The sequence below is a fragment of the Lampetra fluviatilis genome, chromosome 64 (genome assembly GCF_964198595.1).
Source record: "Lampetra fluviatilis chromosome 64, kcLamFluv1.1, whole genome shotgun sequence".
NCBI classification, from domain to species: Eukaryota; Metazoa; Chordata; class Hyperoartia; order Petromyzontiformes; family Petromyzontidae; genus Lampetra; species Lampetra fluviatilis.
In genome coordinates, this window is record NC_136338.1 from 23,047 (window position 1) to 38,638 (window position 15,592).

Genomic DNA, 15,592 nt, shown 5'->3' on the forward strand with positions numbered 1-15,592 from the left:
CTTTTTTGCGTGGTTGATAAACATCTTTCCAATGATTACTAAGTTTGTACCCATCATCACGGTTGAATGTATGTCTGTGTTTGTATATTTGTATGGCTTCTGACGTCACCGCTCAGCGTGACCTCATCGGCGTCAAACGCCAGGGGGAGGTGCCTCGTTAGTGACGTCATGTCACTCACCCCCGACCACCGCGCTCTTGAGCGTGACGTCACATCCACTCAGCCGCTGCCGATATCTGTCCCAGTGCCAATCCTTATTTGGGCAAAGCCACGCCCGGTGACTGGCGGCTCATTAACATAATTTATTCGTGAAGTCGCGAGTTTCGAGCCGCTCATTGTGGGGAGGGGAGTGTCATCGTACACCGCAAGTGACGTCATGTCACCTGCTGCCGCGTGACGTCACGAGGGACCGGGAAGTTTCCGCTCGGCCCGTGCACTGAAATCCGAGGTGAGATTCTCATCGCGGTTGTGGTGATTGTGGTTGTTGTGGTGGTTGTTGTTGTGGTGGTTGTGGTGGTTGTTGTTTACCGAGGTAGCGCCTCGCTCTCTCTCTCGTAGGGATGTCAATTGAGTAGCAGCGAGCATGGAAGCGATGTCCACTTTGGAACTTTACAACGCGGGGCCTTGCCTCCTGCCCTCGCCTGGTCGCGTTTGCTTCAATTCTCTCGCTTATTCTTAGGTTTTTTCGGTAAAGTCATGTAAAAAAGTAAAATAAAAAATCACGACGTTTCGGAGGCAACACAAGCTTCCGTCTTCAGGTGGTACCGTCACAGCCACGACAGCTGTATCAAGTAAATGAGAGATTTGCAGTAGCTACCACTCCGTTTATATAATGGTTGGAGAAGATCGTGGTGCAAGGGGCGCATTATTAATATGGTAAGGTGAGGCTTAAGACTAAGAATAGACTGCATAACAAAGGCTGAGCCTTTGTTGTGGAGAGGTGCGGTTTGTGACTCAACCTGTGGCAGGGATACCACCACTAAACATGGTAAAACTGTAATAGTTGTCTGTCAAATAAGATTGGCAAATAAGTGTAGTTAAATCTTTTTTGCGTGGTTGATAACATCTTTCCAATGATTACTAAGTTTGTACCCATCATCACGGTTGAAATTATGTCTGTGTTTGTATATTTGTATGGCTTCGTGCACAAACCTTTGATGGTAGCCAGGAGGCTTGCAGAGAACCTTGGTCTCGGAAAAGACAATTTCATGAGAGCCCACCGAGTTGTAGCAATGATCGGCAACGGCCGAAGAATCAGTTCTGCCGTGTTTCAGATCTGACTTGTGCTCGCGGACACGATCAGAAACATGACGTTTCGTTTCTCCAATGTAGCAATCACCACAAATGCAACTCAATTTGTAGACTCCAGGATACTGTAAGTCAGGAACGACATCCTTCACAGATGGAATCAAATAACGGATATTATGCACTGTACTGAATCGGACTTGGATCTTATGTTTGTTTAGAATTTTGGAGATCTTTTTGGTCACGCCTGCTATGTATGGCAACGTGATAGTTTTGGTTGGAGTTTCATGTGGCTGTTTCTGTATGGTGGGAGAAACAGCTTGGCGGATAGTGCGGTCAGAGTATCCGTTCATCCTGAGGGCCCGATGTACATGACTTAATTCACCGGCCAAGTGGTGTTGGTCAGAAATGCCATTGGCTCTGCGGTATAGCGTTTTGATGAGAGAATTCTTTTGAGAGGGATGGTGGTACTTGAAACCGGATTCCCACCACCACCCATCTCTCTGCCCCTTTCTCTACCCCCCTCTCTCTCTCTGCCCCCCTCTCTCTCTATTTAAGGCCTCGACACAGAGGCGTTGTTTCTGTGTGTGTCTCTGTGTGTCTCTGTGTGTCTCTGTGTGTCTCTCTGTCATCTCTCTCTGTGTGTCTATGTGTCATCTCTCTCTCTCTCTCTCTGCTTATGTGTCTGTCTATGTGTCTCCGTGTCTCTCTCTCAAATTGAGCAATCTTTGGAAGAACGTTATCAACCAGGTGGGCTGTTGACTGTTATGTTAGCCGACTCTCTGTGTTGTATTGCACTACATTTCTAAGTTTACTAGGTTTTTTTTCTCTTTCATTTGTACCTGATGATGATTGCTTGTGTTGCAATCGAAATGTCGTATGCTATTATTTTATTTATTTATTCTACGTGACTTTACCGAAAGAACCAAAGAGTTTCTTCTAGATTTGAAGCTTTCGTGACTGCAATGATTCATATTCTTAGGTTGTTTCGGTAAAGTCACGTAGGTAAAACATTAAAATTAATGAAAGTAAAATAATATAAAATAAAATAAAATATTTTATTTTATTTTACTTTCATTAATTTTAATGTTTTACCTACGTGACTTTACCGAAAGAGTATCTTGCTTAAGTTTTAATTTCCCTTCACCTGGCTCGCTACTTTGTAACTTGTTTTGTTTTAAATATTCACACAGTTTTTTTTCATTTCTTACCAGGCCACGCCCGCTTGAGCTGCTGTACCGCTCTTGTTTTCAGAAGCGACCTGCCCACAACAACAACAACAAGGTGAGGCTTGTCAACAGCGTGGTGGTATTCACTCTAGACGCGTGGTGGTGTTCACTCTAGACACGTGGCGGTGTTCGCTCTAGACGCGTGGTGGTGTTCACTCTAGACACGTGGCGGTGTTCGCTCTAGACACGTGGCGGTGTTCACTCTAGACACGTGGCGGTGTTCGCTCTAGACGCGTGGTGGTGTTCACTCTAGATACGTGGCGGTGTTCACTCTAGACGCGTGGTGGTGTTCACTCTAGACACGTGGCGGTGTTCGCTCTAGACACGTGGCGGTGTTCACTCTAGACACGTGGCGGTGTTCGCTCTAGACGCGTGGTGGTGTTCACTCTAGATACGTGGCGGTGTTCACTCTAGACGCGTGGCGGTGTTCGCTCTAGACACGGCGGTGTTCGCTCTAGACGCGTGGTGGTGTTCACTCTAGATGCGTGGTGGTGTTCACTCTGGACGCGTGGCGGTGTTCGCTCTAGACGTGTGGCAGTGTTCACTCTAGACGCGTGGCGGTGTTCACTCTAGACACGTGGTGGTGTTCACTCTAGACGCATGGTGGTGTTCACTCTGGACGCGTGGCGGTGTTCGCTCTAGACGTGTGGCAGTGTTCACTCTAGACGCGTGGCGGTGTTCACTCTAGACACGTGGTGGTGTTCACTCTAGACGCGTGGTGGTGTTCACTCTGGACGCGTGGCGGTGTTCACTCTAGACGCGTGGCGGTGTTCACTCTAGATACGTGGCGGTGTTCGCTCTGGACGCGTGGTGGTGTTCACTATAGACACGTGGAGGTGTTCACTCTGGACACGTGGAGGTGTTCACTCTGGACGCGTGGAGGTGTTCACTCTGGACACGTGGAGGTGTTCACTATAGACACGTGGCAGTGTTCACTCTAGACGCGTGGCGGTGTTCACTATAGACACGTGGCAGTGTTCACTCTAGACGCGTGGAGGTGTTCACTCTGGACACGTGGAGGTGTTCACTATAGATACGTGGAGGTGTTCACTCTGGACGCGTGGCGGTGTTCACTATAGACGCGTGGAGGTGTTCACTATAGACGCGTGGCGGTGTTCACTATAGACGCGTGGAGGTGTTCACTATAGACACGTGGCGGTGTTCACTATAGACACGTGGAGGTGTTCACTATAGACACGTGGAGGTGTTCACTATAGACACGTGGCGGTGTTCACTCTGGACACGTGGAGGTGTTCACTATAGACGCGTGGCGGTGTTCACTCTGGACACGTGGAGGTGTTCACTATAGACGCGTGGCGGTGTTCACTCTGGACGCGTGGCGGTGTTCACTATAGACGCGTGGCGGTGTTCACTATAGACACGTGGCGGTGTTCACTATAGACGCGTGGAGGTGTTCACTATAGACACGTGGCGGTGTTCACTATAGACGCGTGGAGGTGTTCACTATAGACACGTGGCGGTGTTCACTATAGACGCGTGGAGGTGTTCACTATAGACGCGTGGCGGTGTTCACTATAGACGCGTGGCGGTGTTCACTATAGACGCGTGGAGGTGTTCACTATAGACGCGTGGCGGTGTTCACTATAGACGCGTGGTGGTGTTCACTATAGACGCGTGGCGGTGTTCACTATAGACACGTGGAGGTGTTCACTATAGACACGTGGAGGTGTTCACTATAGACGCGTGGAGGTGTTCACTATAGACACGTGGAGGTGTTCACTCTAGACGCGTGGCGGTGTTCACTATAGACACGTGGAGGTGTTCACTATAGACACGTGGAGGTGTTCACTATAGACACGTGGCGGTGTTCACTCTGGACACGTGGAGGTGTTCACTATAGACGCGTGGCGGTGTTCACTCTGGACACGTGGAGGTGTTCACTATAGACGCGTGGCGGTGTTCACTCTGGACGCGTGGCGGTGTTCACTATAGACGCGTGGCGGTGTTCACTATAGACACGTGGCGGTGTTCACTATAGACGCGTGGAGGTGTTCACTATAGACACGTGGCGGTGTTCACTATAGACGCGTAGAGGTGTTCACTATAGACGCGTAGAGGTGTTCACTATAGACACGTGGCGGTGTTCACTATAGACGCGTGGAGGTGTTCACTATAGACGCGTGGCGGTGTTCACTATAGACGCGTGGCGGTGTTCACTATAGACGCGTGGAGGTGTTCACTATAGACGCGTGGCGGTGTTCACTATAGACGCGTGGAGGTGTTCACTATAGACGCGTGGCGGTGTTCACTATAGACACGTGGAGGTGTTCACTATAGACACGTGGAGGTGTTCACTATAGACGCGTGGAGGTGTTCACTATAGACACGTGGAGGTGTTCACTCTAGACGCGTGGCGGTGTTCACTATAGACACGTGGAGGTGTTCACTATAGACACGTGGAGGTGTTCACTATAGACACGTGGCGGTGTTCACTATAGACGCGTGGAGGTGTTCACTATAGACGCGTGGCGGTGTTCACTCTGGACACGTGGAGGTGTTCACTATAGACGCGTGGAGGTGTTCACTATAGACACGTGGAGGTGTTCACTATAGACACGTGGAGGTGTTCGCTATAGACACGTGGAGGTGTTCACTATAGACGCGTGGCGGTGTTCGCTATAGACACGTGGCGGTGTTCACTATAGACACGTGGAGGTGTTCACTATAGACACGTGGCAGTGTTCACTATAGACACGTGGTGGTGTTCACTATAGACACGTGGAGGTGTTCGCTATAGACACGTGGAGGTGTTCACTATAGACACGTGGCGGTGTTCACTATAGGCGTGTGGAGGGGAAACCCGGGGATCGGGAAGGAAATCCACGCGACCACGGGGAGAGAGAGAGAGACACGTAAACTACAAATATACAGCAGGCGTCAGGGTCGGGATCGAACCCACGACTTCCTGTATGCCAGGACAGGTAGTTAACATCTCACCACAGAGAGACACGCAGCCTCGGCTGTGTTGGTTGATCCTCAATGAATTACTTGGTGGAGTGAGGAAGCATTAATACTGAGCAGGTGAAGGTGGCCAGGCGTGGGTCTGGACACACCACCACCTGTGAACCATGCTGCCAGTGTGTGAGAGTGGTGGAGCCAGTGGGGGTGGGGTGGCACGTGCCCCCCCAACGATCCGATAGAAATCCGTAATTTCGATAGGATCATTGGGGTTTATTAGTAACTAGCTTCACTACCCGGCTTTGCCCGGGACTTGGATTCTTGTCTTGGATTAATTTAATATTCCCTCATAATTCAATGAAAAACCCTGAAAAAATTGATGCTTGCAAGAAGGAAGCCGAAACACTTCAATTTACCTAAATCGGATGTTTTCACTCAAGGAAATTCAACCTGAACCCACTGCTACGTCAGGTCGATTTTTGCCACTCGGGAAGGGAATGACGTGGCGTTCGCTTAGAAATTCCAGACAGCATAAGCTGTGAAAATTTCATGACGCCAGAGCTCAGCGTTGGAGAGTTTTTGCTGTTTCACACAAACAAACAGGTGTAAGTTCTGCTATATATTTAAGATGGCAGTTGTACCTGTTCTTCACACGGATTTGTATTGAAACTCCGAGAAGCCAATGACTTAATCGGCCAGGAGCGAAGCGCCACCTAAAATCTCCCGGCACGCTGTGAACAGCTGTAGAAGTACGGCGCGCGAAGAGCCATGTGGTAGGGGGGTAAGCATTGCAGAGCCCTTAGCTCAGGTGTGATGCGGGTTGATGCCACATACGTCATGGTCATTTCCCCCCCCCCCCCCCCCAAAATACAAAAGTCTATTTTTCTTTCCTGAAGGCATCAACACGTTCAGCGAGGGCGATGACGATCACACGCGTCGAATGAAAAGCAAGGGACAAGTCCTTTCTTACTAACAACTCCTTTCTCACTAACAACTCCTTACTTACTAACAACTCCTGTAATTTTTCATTGCTGGAGGGGTTTCCTCCCCCTACCTGAAAATCCTGGCTCCACCTCTGAGTGTGTGACAGTGTCAAGTTTGTATTTGCAGTAAAGTCTATTAACTCTATTGAGCACAGAGGTTATATCAAAACAGTAGTTTATTTTAGTTTTCCTCTGGAACTCTTTGTAAGAATGGAGTCAGGAAGTGATCACAGCAAACACGTGCAGCAGCTTAAGTCGGAACTGCTCATCCGAGCAATCAAGGACATCTGTGCCTGGCTTCACACCTCTAAATTGCGATTGAACATTAATTTATGCATTTGTGCATAACACAAATAGTATTATTTTCAACACCCATTGTTATGTCAGCTGAATTTAGCTTTCATAAACATTTATTTAGAAGCCAGACAGCTGAAATTGTGTGCTGAGTTTTGGGTTAACGTTCATTTTGAAGATACGAGGGCTTCCAGGCACGGTTATAACCATTTGCCCTCTCATTGTGTGCCATAACAGCCCATGTGATGAATTTGGGACACTTTTTTACTATATCATAAATATATGAATAACTATAGACGTGTAAGTCACGTGTGACTGTGTATATATGCATTCCTCTGTGCCTCGATACTGACGTGTAGATGGTGTGGATATTCTTTGTTTCTGTCTGCAGCTGTCGCTGCCTCTGCAGAATTGGTCTCATGGAGCAAAGGCACTCGGCGCAGCTCGGTGCAAAAAGGCATCAATGCGACCAGTGTGCATACAGCACGGATCGTCCTGAACATTTGACACGGCACCAGAGAACTCACACAGGAGAGAAACCCTTCAAGTGCAGTGTGTGTGGGAGGGCGTTTGCACAGTCATATGATCTTGTAACACACCAGAGAACTCACACAGGAGAGAAACCCTTCAAGTGCAGTGTGTGTGGGAGGGCGTTTGCACAGTCATATGATCTTGTAACACACCAGAGAACACACAAGGGAGAGAAACCCTTCAAGTGCAGTGTGTGTGGGAAGGCGTTTGCACAGTCATCTGCTCTTGTAGCACACCAGAGAACACACACGGGAGAGAAACCCTTCAAGTGCAGTGTGTGTGGGAAGGCGTTTGCACAGTCATCTGCTCTTGTGACACACAAGAGAACACACACGGGAGAGAAACCCTTCAAGTGCAGTGTGTGTGGGAAGGCGTTTTCAGATTCATCTACTCTTGTAAAACACAAGAGAACACACATGGGAGAGAAACCCTGCAAGTGCAGTGTGTGTGGGAAGGTGTTTGCACGTTCATCTACTCTTGTAGCACACCAGAGAACACACATGGGAGAGAAACCCTTCAAGTGCAGTATGTGTGGGAAGGCATTTTCACAGTCATCTACTCTTGTAGCACACCAGAGAACACACACGGGAGAGAAACCCTTCAAGTGCAGTGTGTGTGGGAAGGCGTTTGCACGTTCAGCTCATCTTGTAAAACACCAGAGAACACACACGGGAGAAAAACCCTTCAAGTGCAGTGTGTGTGGGAAGGCGTTTTCAGATTCATCTGCTCTTGTAACACACCAGAGAACACACACAGGAGAGAAACCCTACAAGTGCAGTGTGTGTGGGAAGGCGTTTTCAGATTCATCTACTCTTGTAGCACACAAGAGAACACACACGGGAGAGAAACCCTTCAAGTGCAGTGTGTGTGGGAAGGCGTTTGCATGGTCACCACATCTTCAAAGACACCAGAGAACACACAAGTATCAAAAGATCCACCAGGAGTGGAGTGTGAAATCAGCTTGTGAAAGTCAAAGTGCTGCAATGAGCCCATCCCTCATCAAACAAGAACCGGAAGAAAATCCCAGCTTGGACACTTTCAAAGAAATCAAGGTGAAATATGAAGAGGTGAAGGTGAAATGTGAAGAAGTGAAGGTAAAATGTGAATATGAAGATTCAACTCCCAAATCGGACCTTCACATCGATGGAGGCAACGTGAAGCAGGAGGAGAATTCTGACTGTGAAGCAGAGCGAGGCAACTCCCAGCAGTTTGTGGAAGTGGAGGTGTGGGTGGACTTCCTCCGAGACAATACAAAGTCAAATGGAGACCCGGGAGATGCGTAAGCCTTAGACCAGTGGTTCTTAACCTGGGTTCGATCGAGCCCCAGGGGTTCGGCGGAGGTTAAGACACACACCTGACTCATATGATTGTGCACCAGTAAAACATGTACTTATGTTTTGAATTTGAAAAAATATTTTATTTTTCCAATTAAGAAGGGTTCGGTGAATGCGCATATGAAACTGGTGGGGTTCAGTACCTCCAACAAGGTTAAGAACCACTGCCTTAGACGATGCCGCTCCAATAGATGCACCTTTATCACAGGCCTTTTATGACAAGAATGTGAAGTTGAACACTCAGTTCCTAGGTGCAACCTGCAGGGTAAGAGCGGCCAGTTTTTGTGGACCTGTGTGTTGGGGAGATCTCTAACCAGGAGCGAGAGCCAATAAGCTCCCAAGCATTCACTGTTATGAATTGCATTTATATGGTGCTTGCTTAATCGCCCCAGCAATTCGGAGTTTTGTATCGTATCTCGTCTCAAACACTCGAAGAGCATCCCCAAGTAGTAGCTGCCCCTGTGTGGCACAAGGTGGTGGCCCTGCACCGGCCTGCATGTGGACAAGAGCCTGTCAGTCGGGGTGGATGGTCGATGTGGCATCTCAGTTGTGGCGTTTGTACGCGCGCGCGGGGGTGAACGCGCGCGGGGGTGAACGCGCGCGCGCTCGGGGGTGAACGCGTGCGGGGGTGAACGCGCGCGCGTGCGGGCGTGAACGCGCGTGCGGGGGTGAACGCGCGCGCGTGCGGGGGTGAACGTGCTGGCCGCGGGACCACAGCACGCGCACGCGCGCCGCACGCGCGCTGCGGGACTACCCTAACCCCTAGCCCTAACCCTAACCCCTAACCCCTAACCCTAACCCCTAACCCTAACCCTATCCCCTAACCCGAACCCTAACCCTAACCCTAACCCCTAACCCCAAACCCTAACCCTAAACCCTAAACCCTAAACCCTAACCCCTAACCCCTAACCCCTAACCCTAAACCCTAACCCTAAACCTAAACCCTACCCCTAACCCTAACCCGTAACCCCTAACCCTAACCCCAACCCTAACCCCTAACCCCTAACCCTAACCCCTAACCCTAACCCCTAACGCTAACCCTAACCCCTAACCCTAACCCCTAACCCTAAACCTAACCCTAACCCCTAACCCTAACCCTAACCCCTAACCCTAACCCCTAACCCTAACCCCTAACCCTAACCCCTAACCCTAACCCCTAACCCTAACCCCTAACCCTAACCCTAACCCCTAACCTCTAACCCCTAACCCTAACCCTAATTGTTATGCAAGTCACAAGTAAGTCTCAAGTCTTTGCTCTCGAGTCCCGAGTCAAGTCGAGTCAAAGATGAGGCAAGTCCCAAGTCGAGTCAGAAGTCAAAGCCTGCAAGTCTCAAGTCGAGTCCAAAGTCCTACCATTTTTGTTTCGAGTCATTTCAAGTCCTCTTACCACAGAAATTAAATTTATACAAATCATGTATGTCTGTAAGATTTGTATTTATTTAAACCTCTTTTTATACAATGACATTAATCAAACACAGTAAAAAACAGAAAATTAAATTTTCACAAAAAATGCTCTTATTTCAACAGCATATTGCACTAGAACAATGCACAGCAGCTTCAGTCCTGTATTGCATTGACCTCATATTGCAAAACAGTTTAACTTTCAAATAGACATGGGTTCTTTTAGCCTAAACTTTTTTAAACATGTCATCAATAAAATCCTCACTCCTCAAAATTATCACTTCTGAAAAACTGGACCAACCTGATAATATAATTGGAATGCCTCCATAGAGACTGGTGTGTATGAGAGAGAGAGAGCTGTGTGGACAGGTGATGAGCAGAGAGTGAGTGTGTGTGCGCATGCGTGCTGTGGACAGGTGGAGGGAGGCCCCTACACTGCATTGCATTTGCAAAAGATCAAATTGGCCAAAAGTCTGTCAGTCATTTGTGCACCATGGGGACGCAGAATGATGCCACCATGGCTGAAAACTCGCTCCACTGGAGCACTAGAAGCAGGCACTGCCAAGACTCGGATGGCTACTTGAAAGAGTGAAGGAAGAGTCTTACTGTTCAGTGCCCAGAACAAAAGGGAATTCTGTCCTTCTGCCATGTCAATGTAGTGACTTAGCTGTACTGCTGGTGGGGTCCCAACATCCCTTTTCTGCCTCTTATGGTATGCAGCAAACAGCCCTTCTCCTTCCATGTCCTCTAGTTCTTCTTCAGCAGGCACCGGCACAGGCACAGGTTGCTCCGTCTCTGCAGCATCTTTCAGGATCAATTCTAAAAAAACGTGTCACAACAGCAGAAACAAAAGAGCTCGTATTACCATTACTGATGTTGATGATACTGTGCAAGACTGAAAATTGTTATTATTGTTAAAGTCAGATTAATGTCACATTAGATCCTAGATCAGATTAGGATCAAATTATTTTACGTTGCATTTAAGTTGCATTGCAAGTCAATAAGATTTACCTTTAACTCGTTGTGCCACCTCTGCCTTGATGTCACGGTTGACCAGCACATGGGGCTCAATCCACAGCAGACAAAAGGCTGGATCCAAGGCAGCTGCTTTCAGGTAGACTGTGTCTGAAAAGGGGGCAGTGATCCCTTCTTGAGACTGGGCCATTTTCACATTAATGAAGATCCGAAGAAATCTTTTTTCCAGGGATGCCTGCAGACCTCTGACCAGGCCGCTCAGGAAACGAACTTGAGGCTTCAGCTTCTCAAGATGGTGATTGAGGGACAAGACGGATGGAACAACTGCACTGATTGTAATGACTTTCTCCCCCTGTGTCAAATCAGTTGCTTCTCCGAACGGTTTCAAGATGTCAACCAACTCCTTCAGCAGATTCCACTCTCGTAGTGTGAATGACAGTTCTTTATGCCCGGCTTTCTCCAGAACTGCGCAGAGCTTTTGCTGATCACAATGAAGGACTGCTTTCACCTGCCGCAGTGTAGAATTCCACCTCGTGCTCACTGCAGCAGGGATGCCTTTGTGCTCCCCAAATTCACCATCGAATATGTCTTTAAACGTTGTGCTTGTGTGGAGCAGGGAGCTAAGTTTTGATAACTTGGAGAGAGAAGGACATGCCGCTTTTGTTTCTTTCAAACCGTCTCCCACCACCAGCTGCAATGTGTGTGCAAAACACTGCAGGCGCTGTTTCTTGGCCATAGCAGCATCGACGGTTTGCTGGTCTTCTAGGGTTAAGTCATGCCATAGCTCAGGATCATCAAGATTATCTCCAGCATCATCATCTTCCTCCTGTTCGCTGGGGAAGCAGACCGTAAATGCCTTGCGCATGTTAGCAGCATTGTCACTAATGATATAGTCCAATTTAGCTTTGATGTTGTATTCATCACATATTGCCTCAAATTGATCACAGATGCGCTCCGCTGTGTGAGAGCCTTTGAAGTGGTTGCAGGCCAAGAGATTTGTCTTTAGCTGTACCCTCTCTGCATCTCTCTCCATCCAGTGCACAGTGACACCAAGGAATCCCCTCATCTTTCGATCAGACCAAATGTCCACAGTGACTGAAACATGGTCAGTGTTGCTCAATTGAGTTTTTAAATTTGAACGTCTCTCCTCAGCAAGGCTCTCTGTTTTTGTGGTCAGCGTTCGGCGACAGACTGGGGTATACTTGCTGTCCAGCACAGCCAGAAAGTGACGAAAGCTCTTATTTTCCACAATAGATAGAGGAAAATTGCAATCAATAATCAAGTCAGACAGTATCGCATTGGAGATGGCCTTCTGCTGTGGGTGGCTCATGCTGTAACGCCCTACACGAGTGTCCAGGAATTGTGAGATTGAAGGCTGTTGTGGTTCATCTACGATGCTTTTGTTCATCTGGTATTCTTCATACCTGTAACAGAAAAGAATATGAAACAGATGTCAGAAAACCCCTTATAGCCACACATGTTGTATTTGAAACTACTCTTTACTCATATCAATGTTGTGTTAATATTCATTGTCTATTGTACACTACGGTATACGATAATACATTTCAGTTTCAGTGTATGCAATATTAAGAATATTTTCACTGCTTCAAAAGTCATAAGAAAGCCCTTTCCCTCAAGAAACTGAAGTCATATGCTTTATAGCAGTGGTTTTCAAAGTGGGGACGGGGACCCCTGGGTGCCGCGAGGGGGTGCTAGGGGGGCCATGGCAAGTTGGCATGAAAAGTATAGCAAAACAAAATAATTGAATAAATTAAATAAGTAAAATAAACCAAATTAAACCAAAAATAAGCTAAACAATATCCCCATTAGTTAAGAACTGCACTATAATAATCTATTGCATCTCTGAACATTACTACTATAATCGTTATTATTTTATTATATACTGTATATATCCCAGTGGTGTGCTGCCTCACAGACCTAGACTACGGTAGCACGCTATGTCCATGCGCTGCCTGCTGTTTGGGCATGATATGAAAAGGGAAGGCTAATGGTGGATCTTCTGTGACTGTGTCATCATTTTCCTCTTTACAGTGTATATGTCTTACTATGTTTCCTGTTGTACTTGGATGGGTTTAGGGATGCACCAACTCCATCGAGTTGTGAAAGGAGGTGCACAGAAAAAAGAGTGTGGCACGGCCCATGTCAGGGGGGCCTTGGCTGGAATCTACTGGTATATGGGGGGCCTTGTCATGGTAAAGTTTGGGAACCCCTGCTTTATATCTTAATTTGGGAGCTTTCGTGACTGCAGGAATTATTCTTTGGTTCTTTTCGGTTAAGTCACGTTATTTTTAGACGTGACTTAACCGAAAAGAACCAAAGAATAATCCCTGCTTTATAGTTCACTCTCTCCTGCACACCAGATTCCATGGTGCCTTGCTGCATCACACAGCAATTGCAGGTCTACTGCTGCCTCATTCATTGTTTAATTGTGATAGTTTATGTCTTCAGCGACAGTTCAGCTTAGTTGTGATTAACCAAAATTAGATAAACGACCTCAATGAGGCAGCACACCAGCCACTCTGAAACTGAACGATTGAAAGAGTAAAACTGGAAGGCCTGTTTTTGTCTCATGTGTGTTGGAGAGACTGAGATATACATTTGTGTTTATCCGTCTAGCAGCAAGGTAGAAATTATACTTTAAAACGGACGTTGACATGATGTTGAAGAGGTTTTCCATCTGAGTGTGCTACACTCATGTACCTCATATAATCGGGGTTCAAAAATCCCTATTTTTGTAAGCATTAACCAGCAAGGGAGACGTGCGTTTACTGTCTCGTTGATACAGTAAATATGCAGCAGCTAGTAAGTTACGGTACATCCGATAAGGTGCTTAGCATTCGTTCAAAACTTACCTTTCTTTGTGCAACTTCAGGTGTCGAACAAAGTTAGACGTTGTGGCAGCACCGTCTGTAATCTTCGACCCGCATGTTTTGCAAATTGCAACTCGTTTTTTGTCGACTACATCGTAATTTTTATAGCCAAACGAAACTATCTTCGGTATCATTTTGCCAACTGGCGCGTTGTTGCTTGTTGCGCTTCATTGGTTGTCTTGCAATGTGCCTGCTTAGATGCTGTCCAATCAAAACAACGTGGGACTACAGTGATTGGATGTCGTGCAGGCAGCGCGCGTGCTCTCTGCATGCATACAGGTGGTGTACATTTTTTTCACAGATGCAGATAAACTGAGAGCGGCGCGGCCGTGTGAACATTTTTTCCCCCAGTTTTCATGGGAAGTAGCAAGTCTTCTCGAGTCAAAAGGCGCAAGTCCAAGTGAAGTCACGAGTCATTGATGTTAAAGTCCAAGTCGAGTTGCAAGTCTTTGTACATTTTGTCGAGTCGAGTCTGAAGTCATCAAATTCATGACTCGAGTCTGACTCGAGTCCAAGTCACATGACTCGAGTCCACACCTCTGATCTGAGCGCGATGACGACACCACACAGGGGCCTCCAATCAACCCGAGCGCTATGACGTCACCACGCAGGGGGGCACCAATGAACCTGAGCGCTAGACGTCACCACGCAGGGGGCCGTCAATCAACCTGAGCGCGATGACGTCACCACGCAGTGGCGCTCCAACCAACCTGAGCGCGATGACGTCACCACGCAGGGGGAACCCAAGCAACCTGAGCGCGATGACGTCACCACGCAGGAGACTGCCAATCAACCTGAGCGCGTTGACGTCACCACGCAGCAGCGCTCCAATCAACCTGAGCGCGATGACGTCACCACGCAGGGGCACCAATCAACTTGAACGTGATGACGTCACCACGCAGCGGATTCTCATCAACTCGAGCGTGATGACGTCACCACGCAGCGGCACTCCAATCAACCTGAGCGCGATGACGTCACCACGCAGCGGCGCTCCAGTCAACCTGAGCGCGATGACGTCACCACGCAGGGGGCACCAATCAACCTGATCGCGATGACGTAACCACGCAGGCGGCAACAATCAACCTGAGCGCGATGACGCCACCACGCAGGCGGCACCAATCAACCTGACACACTAACACACACTCGTGCGGTGGTCCCACATGTCTTGTGACCCCCCACACACACACTCTCCTGAGGGCGGTGGTCCACATGTCTTGTGACCCCCCCCCCGCACACACTCGTGCGGGCGGTGGTCCACATGTCTTGTGATCCCCCACACACACTCTCGTGCGCGCGGTTGTCCACATGTCTTGTGACCCCCCACATACACTCTCGTGCGCGCGGTGGTCCACATGTCTTGTGACCCCCCCCCCCCACACACTCGTGCGAGCGCTGGTCCACATGTCTTGTGACCCCCCCCCAACACACCACGTTAAAATTGTGGCATTTTCTTTGCAAAAAACACGTAGTACGTTTAATTTTACAGTTTTAGTTTCATACATTACGTAGTGAGATTAACGTCAACGGAGGAATTCACAGTGGCAAGAATGTAACGACCTTGCCTGGTATACAGGAGGTCGTAGGTTCAACCCCGTCCCTCACACCTGCTGTATATTTGTAGTTTGAATGTTATCCCCATGGTAGTGTGACTTTGCCCTCCACATGCGTTCAGTGTATTTGACTGCTATGTCGATTTTTTCACGCAAAAAAAATATTCATTTTTAAATTCCCCAGTTTTTATTTTGTATACAGCATTGTAAATTCAATGGAGGAATTCACTTCTCATTGACC

General features: G+C 48.0%; 1 long non-coding RNA gene across 1 annotated transcript; it reads left to right on the forward strand.

Annotated features, from left to right (window-relative positions):
* The first annotated feature begins 302 nt into the window (after window positions 1-302).
* LOC144951954 (uncharacterized) lies at window positions 303-7,414 on the forward strand. Its single transcript, XR_013640556.1, has 3 exons — window positions 303-447; window positions 2,459-2,528; window positions 7,061-7,414. It is a non-coding gene; the product is annotated as an uncharacterized LOC144951954 (long non-coding RNA).
* Window positions 7,415-15,592: the final 8,178 nt, after the last annotated feature.